Consider the following 7,334-nt stretch of genomic DNA (forward strand, 5'->3'; position numbering starts at 1 on the left):
ATTGATGAGTAAGATGTTACTGTAGATGAAGGTGGTATTGATGAGTAAGATGTTACTGTAGATGAAGGTGGTATTGATGAGTAAGATGTTACTGTAGATGAAGGTGGTATTGATGAGTAAGATGTTACTGTAGATGAAGGTGGTATTGATGAGTAAGATGTTACTGTAGATGAAGGTGGTATTGATGAGTAAGATGTTACTGTAGATGAAGGTGGTATTGATGAGTAAGATGACTGTGAGATGAAGGATGTATTACTGAGTAAGATGTTACTGTAGATGAAGGTGGTATTGATGAGTAAGATGTTACTGTAGATGAAGATGAAAGGTATTGATGAGTAAGATGTTACTGTAGATGAAGGTGGTATTGATGAGTAAGATGTTACTGTAGATGAAGGTGGTATTGATTGAGTAAGATGTTACTGTAGATGAAGGTGGTATTGATGAGTGAAAAGATGTTACTGTAGATGAAGGTGGTATTGATGAGTAAGATGTTACTGTAGATGAAGGTGGTATTGATGAGTAAGATGTTACTGTAGATGAAGGTGGTATTGATGAGTAAGATGTTACTGTAGATGAAGGTGGTATTGATGAGTAAGATGTTACTGTAGATGAAGGTGGTATTGATGAGTAAGATGTTACTGTAGATGAAGGTGGTATTGATGAGTAAGATGTTACTGTAGATGAAGGTGGTATTGATGAGTAAGATGTTACTGTAGATGAAGGTGGTATTGATGAGTAAGATGTTACTGTAGATGAAGGTGGTATTGATGAGTAAGATGTTACTGTAGATGAAGGTGGTATTGATGAGTAAGATGTTACTGTAGATGAAGGTGGTATTGATGAGTAAGATGTTACTGTAGATGAAGGTGGTATTGATGAGTAAGATGTTACTGTAGATGAAGGTGGTATTGATTGAGTAAGATGTTACTGTAGATGAAGGTGGTATTGATGAGTAAGATGTTACTGTAGATGAAGGTGGTATTGATGAGTAAGATGTTACTGTAGATGAAGGTATTGTGATTGAGATGTTACTGTAGAGTAAGATGTTGATGTAGATGAAGTAGATGATTGGTAATGATGTAAGATGTTACTGTAGATGAAGGTGGTATTGATGAGTAAGATGTTACTGTAGATGAAGGTGGTATTGATGAGTAAGATGTTACTGTAGATGAAGGTGGTATTGATGAGTAAGATGTTACTGTAGATGAAGGTGGTATTGATGAGTAAGATGTTACTGTAGATGAAGGTGGTATTGATGAGTAAGATGTTACTGTAGATGAAGGTGGTATTGATGAGTAAGATGTTACTGTAGATGAAGGTGGTATTGATGAGTAAGATGTTACTGTAGATGAAGGTGGTATTGATGAGTAAGATGTTACTGTAGATGAAGGTGGTATTGATGAGTAAGATGTTACTGTAGATGAAGGTGGTATTGATGAGTAAGATGTTACTGTAGATGAAGGTGGTATTGATGAGTAAGATGTTACTGTAGATGAAGGTGGTATTGATGAGTAAGATGTTACTGTAGATGAAGGTGGTATTGATGAGTAAGATGTTACTGTAGATGAAGGTGGTATTGATGAGTAAGATGTTACTGTAGATGAAGGTGGTATTGATGAGTAAGATGTTACTGTAGATGAAGGTGGTATTGATGAGTAAGATGTTACTGTAGATGAAGGTGGTATTGATGAGTAAGATGTTACTGTAGATGAAGGTGGTATTGATGAGTAAGATGTTGCTGTAGATGAAGGTGGTGCTGATGAGTAAGATGTTGCTGTAGATGAAGGTGGTATTGATGAGTAAGATGTTACTGTAGATGAAGGTTGTATTGATGAGTAAGATGTTGCTGTAGATGAAGGTGGTATTGATGAGTAAGATGTTACTGTAGATGAAGGTGGTATTGATGAGTAAGATGTTGCTGTAGATGAAGGTGGTATTGATGAGTAAGATGTTGCTGTAGATGAAGGTGGTATTGATGAGTAAGATGTTACTGTAGATGAAGGTGGTGCTGATGAGTAAGATGTTGCTGTAGATGAAGGTGGTATTGATGAGCTGACAGTTTGGAAATGATTCTTGTATTCATGACTGAAGTGGGATTGTAGATATGATTTGAACTGATGAGTGAGGCGTCACGTTTTATGTATTGATGACTCAGATGTTATTGTAGACCATGATGGTGTCGATGATGGCGATGACGTTGTAGTTGAGGGTAGTATTGTTGAATGAAATGACTTTGTAGATGAGTATGGCATTGTTAAACGAAGTGACTTTGTAGATGAATATGATATTGTTGAATGACGTTACTTTGTATACTTCCCATCAAAAGTTTAGACTCACTAGCGTAAATGTAGCCACTTACTACAGGCAACTGTTCTAAACTATTTTTTGCAAAATATTCCATACTGTCTAAGGGTACTGTTTACACATGAACTGATGCATTGTAAAACAAATTCGTAACGTTGAAAAGATTATTGTCATAAGTTCAAGAAATAATAAAACTCAGTGAAAATTGGCGAATTCATAACAAAACTTTACACCAAAACGCAGCTGTTCACATGCGTGATATTTGCACATGCTTTTTTCAGCAATTTGATGCATGATCCTCGTGCAATTCATCTGCATTAGGTGTGCAGTTGGTTTCCCCAAGATAGTGTAACCATATATACTCTCCCAAAAAACGCCTATAGGAATTTCAACTGTATTTTTATGTTTATTTTGAAACATTTTGTAGGCTTTATGAGGCAATGAAATATAGCGGAATTGCACACTGGGAATGCAGACTTATCCGTCTTTGGCACCAACTCGAGGAAAGTCAGTTTGAGTGTCACATGTAGACGTGTGGTGGCGCTGAAGTCAATACCTCGTGTGACCACCGTGAGCCTCCAGAACTGCACGGCATCGCCTCGGCATCGAACGAATAAGTCTCAGAATCTCGTGTTGCCCAATCGCAGCCCACTCTGCCTGTAGTGCCTGTGCGAGTTGCTGAAGTGTCTGGGGCTGAGGGTTACGGTGTCGCACCCGTCTGTCCAGGGCATCCCACAGATGTTCCATCGGGTTTAAGTCCAGTGATCTTGAGGGCCAGGGGAGCACATTGATGTTGTGGTTCTGGAGGAAGTCTCTAGTGTGACGTGCTGTGTGGGGCCTGGCATTGTCCTGTTGAAACAATTCCCTATGGCGATCAATGATTGGAAGGAGGTGTGGGCGTAGGGTTTCGTCACAGTACCGTTGAGCTGTCAGGTTGCCCTGGATCATCACCAAATATATTCTCCTACGGCAGGTGATCGCTCCCCACATCATAACACTGTCCCGGCCGAATCTGTCGACCTGGGGAACGCAAGCGTCGGCGAAACGTTCACGTCGACGTCTGTACACCCTCATTCTTCCATCGCGTCGTTCCAGTAAAAATCGTGATTCATCACTGAACCAGATTCTACGCCAATTCGGTAGGTTCCAGGCCTGAACGTTGGTGCACCATTGAACTCGATGTCGACGATGTTGTTGTCGAAGCACAGGGCCAAAATAAGGTCTTCTGGCACGTAAACCAGCCTCTCTCAACCTGTTCCTGACGGTCTGTGCAGAAAGCCTCCTCAATCCGGGTATTTGTCGAGCGGTATTGGTCGCCGTAGCTGTTCGATGACGCAGGTGATGTACCCGGATGTAGCAATCCTGCGCCGCAGTGGTCGCTCGAGGTCGCCCACTACGAGGGGCATCTGCTACCGGATTCTGCCGGCGATATCTCTCCCAGAGCCGTGAAATGGTGCTTTGGTGAACATTCATGCGTCGGGCAACTGCACGTTGAGACTGGCCAGCTTCAAGCAAACCATTGGCGATATGACGGTTGGCTTCACTTAGACGTGGCATTTTGCGTTCGTCAACAATATTCCAAATACAGTGAATAATCGACAGAGAGCGACAACCTTTTATACCCATCATTGAGACTATCTGATCCCCAACTTTCACGTGCATTGCATGTGAATTGCGTATTCTGTGACACTACACGCCGAAATTGAAAATAAGGGTATTTTATGGATGGTGCGTTTTGTTGTGATGTTTCAAAACATAAACACCATAGGACTCATAAACAGAGCAAAACCTTTTGTAAAATGAATCACGTTTTAATTCATTGCTACATGAAATTGCTTATTTCATGATGCGTTTCTTTTTTGGGAGAGTATATATATATAAACTTTTGATGGGAAGTATATATGAGGATGATATTGTTGAATGAAGTAACCTGGTAGATGAGGATGATATAGTTGAATGAAGTGACTTTGTAGATGAGGATGATATTGCTGAATGACGTTACTTTGTAGATGAGGATGATATTGTTGAATGAAGTGACTTTGTAGATGAGGATGATATTGTTGAATGAAGTGACTTTGTAGATGAGGATGATATTGTTGAATGAAGTGACTTTGTAGATGAGGATGATATTGTTGAATGAAGTGACTTTGTAGATGAGGATTATATTGTTGAATGAAGTGACTTTGTAGATGAGGATGATATTGTTGAATGAAGTGACTTTGTAGATGAGGATGATATTGTTGAATGACGTTACTTTGTAGATGAGGATTATATTGTTGAATGAAGTGACTTTGTAGATGAGGATGATATTGTTGAATGAAGTGACTTTATAGATGAGGATGATATTGTTGAATGAAGTGACTTTGTAGATGAGGATGATATTGTTGAATGAAGTGACTTTGTACATGAAAATATTATTGTTAAATGACGTTACTTTATAGATGAGGATGGTATTATTGAATGAAATGATTTTTTTGTAGATGATGTGGCCTTCGTAGATTAGGATGGCATTGGTAAATGAAGTGTTTTTGTAGATGACGAGGCATTGGTAGATTAGGATGACATTGGTAAATGAAGTGTTTTTGTAGATGATGTGGCATTGGTAGATTAGGATGGCATTGGTAAATGAAGTGTTTTTGTAGATGATGTGGCCTTCGTAGATTAGGATGACATTGGTAAATGAAGTGTTTTTGTAGATGATGTGGCATTGGTAGATTAGGATGGCATTGGTAAATGAAGTGTTTTTGTAGATGATGTGGCCTTCGTAGATTAGGATGACACTGGTAAATAAGTGTTTTTGTAGATGATGTGGCATTGGTAGATTAGGATGGCATTGGTAAATGAAGTGTTTTTGTAGATGAACTGGCCTTCGTAGATTAGGATGGCACTGGTAAATGGAGTGTTTTTGTAGATGATGTGGCCTTCGTAGATTAGGATGACACTGGTAAATGAAGTGTTTTTGTAGATGATGTGGCCTTCGTAGATTATGATGACATTGGTAAATGAAGTGTTTTGCGAGGATGACGAAGGTATTAAAGATTGAGATTTGGACGAAGAAAAGGAGGTGAAATTGTTGTCAAAGATGGGACTTTTTCGTTAAAAACAATAACGAAGGTTTGTGAATTATGAATAAGGAATGAAACTAAGCTGCACAAAATATGACTACAAGTTGAAGTTTAACATATTAGCTTGTAAGTCTGAACATGGACGAACCGCACCACCAATTACTTAACTTATAGGCACAGAGAGCTTCGTGCATTGATGGGAATCGAACTCGTGCTTTCGTAAATGCGAACGAAATCATTTACCACCAGACCCCCAAGCACCAATTCTCTGAAAAGGCCATTCAAAACTCCTGAACAGCCATTTCGACGAACACATCTTGATAAATAGTTTTATAAATTTATTATAAAAATCATCATATTTTATATAATACTGCTTTTTGTTCCTCTTTTGTCACAAGCGCGAACAGGACATTCAATATGAATATCATGTATTGAAAGAATTAAATTCTCGAGAGTGTTCTCAGAAGTATCTCGTTATATTTGTGGCTCCACGTTTTCAGATTCGACATACAGTCGCCATATGACACAACAATAAGTCTAGTCCTATAAAACAAACCTTTGAAGCAGTTCACTCAACCCAAATGAAATTCACCTAGATGCACTAGGCCAATCTCTCCAGGCAATTTGTGAGGTAAATGATTTAGTGGTCTGCTCGTTTCTCCAACCTCGAGAAAACGGTCGAAAAATAGCTAGGTAAGCGCCGATTACAATACATTGTACATATACATTCTGTCAAGTTGAAAGGGGCCCGATAACATTCTTATCAATAAATTATCTTTTATATGATTACGTTTAATAGCCTCCATCCCTCAATCTGGTCACGCGTCCCCTGGGATGAACGTGTGATGTCTTGATAACCCCTCACAACATGACGCCATTCTTGTCAGCACTTCAAAGATTAAGCTATCGATAATAAAAAAATTAAAAAATGATTCAGTAAGGTATAGAAAGGTATGACGATTTTTGAGCACGTGATATGTATACGTGTGGGTGACACACACAAATGATGTATCATTCTTTTCTGTGAGTGCCCCAGATAACCAGATAGGACATATTCCTTTGGGTTTTTAATGTACATTTACTTTCGCGCAATGAGAAAGCTTGTAGGAGAGATTTTGAAAGCAGGTATTTTATGTGTCTTTGAAAAAGGGGATTCTTCTGGCATATTTAAAACAAGCAAACTCAGTTGAAAAATCAGGTTTTAGCCAATGACGACTTTCTTTTTTTGATGTTGTAACACTTTATGATATATATTATGTGAACAGGTAAACTACATTTGTTCCTTTGTGAAATTAATCATTAGGATGCATCATATATATCAAGGTAAAGTAGCATTATTGTCAGTCTGTCTCACAGTCCCTGAACCATATTGTTTTCCCTACAGCCTAGCCCTCTCTGCAGTGCTAAAGCCCTAAATGAAGCAAGTCTGGGGCTCCTTTTCAGTTTAAATGGGTTTGTTTGTTACAATCAAAATTGTAATATATATATATATATATGTGTGTGTGTGTGTGTGTGTGTGTGTGTGTGTGTGTGTGTGAGTGTGTGTGTGTATGTATATATTATATACGCTCGGTATTCTCATCACTTTCTTTATATATATATATATATATATATATTTAGAGACTAAGCGTTAGTCTACACTGTGTACATGAACGTGTTGTTTCCTAAATTGTAAAAAGCACATGTTCCATGTACACCAAAACTAACTGTTCGTGTAAACTGTTTGACGATGGGTGTTCGACTGTGATACAGGACATGCTTGCCCATTTCGCGAACACCTGGTGACGTCATTGATTGTCAGGATCTATTCATATCATATTCATATCAATCTTGCCTTTTACGCCGATAGGAAGATGAAATCGGCAGATGATCGATAATTCTTTTGATTTACGTTTTTATATTCCAATTTCAGTTCATATAGATCACGCAGTTCATTACATATAAGTCTTTAGAGATGGAGAATAA

The sequence above is a fragment of the Haliotis rubra genome, unplaced genomic scaffold (assembly GCF_003918875.1).
Source record: "Haliotis rubra isolate DU_JTF1 unplaced genomic scaffold, ASM391887v1 Scf160, whole genome shotgun sequence".
Taxonomy (NCBI): domain Eukaryota; kingdom Metazoa; phylum Mollusca; class Gastropoda; order Lepetellida; family Haliotidae; genus Haliotis; species Haliotis rubra.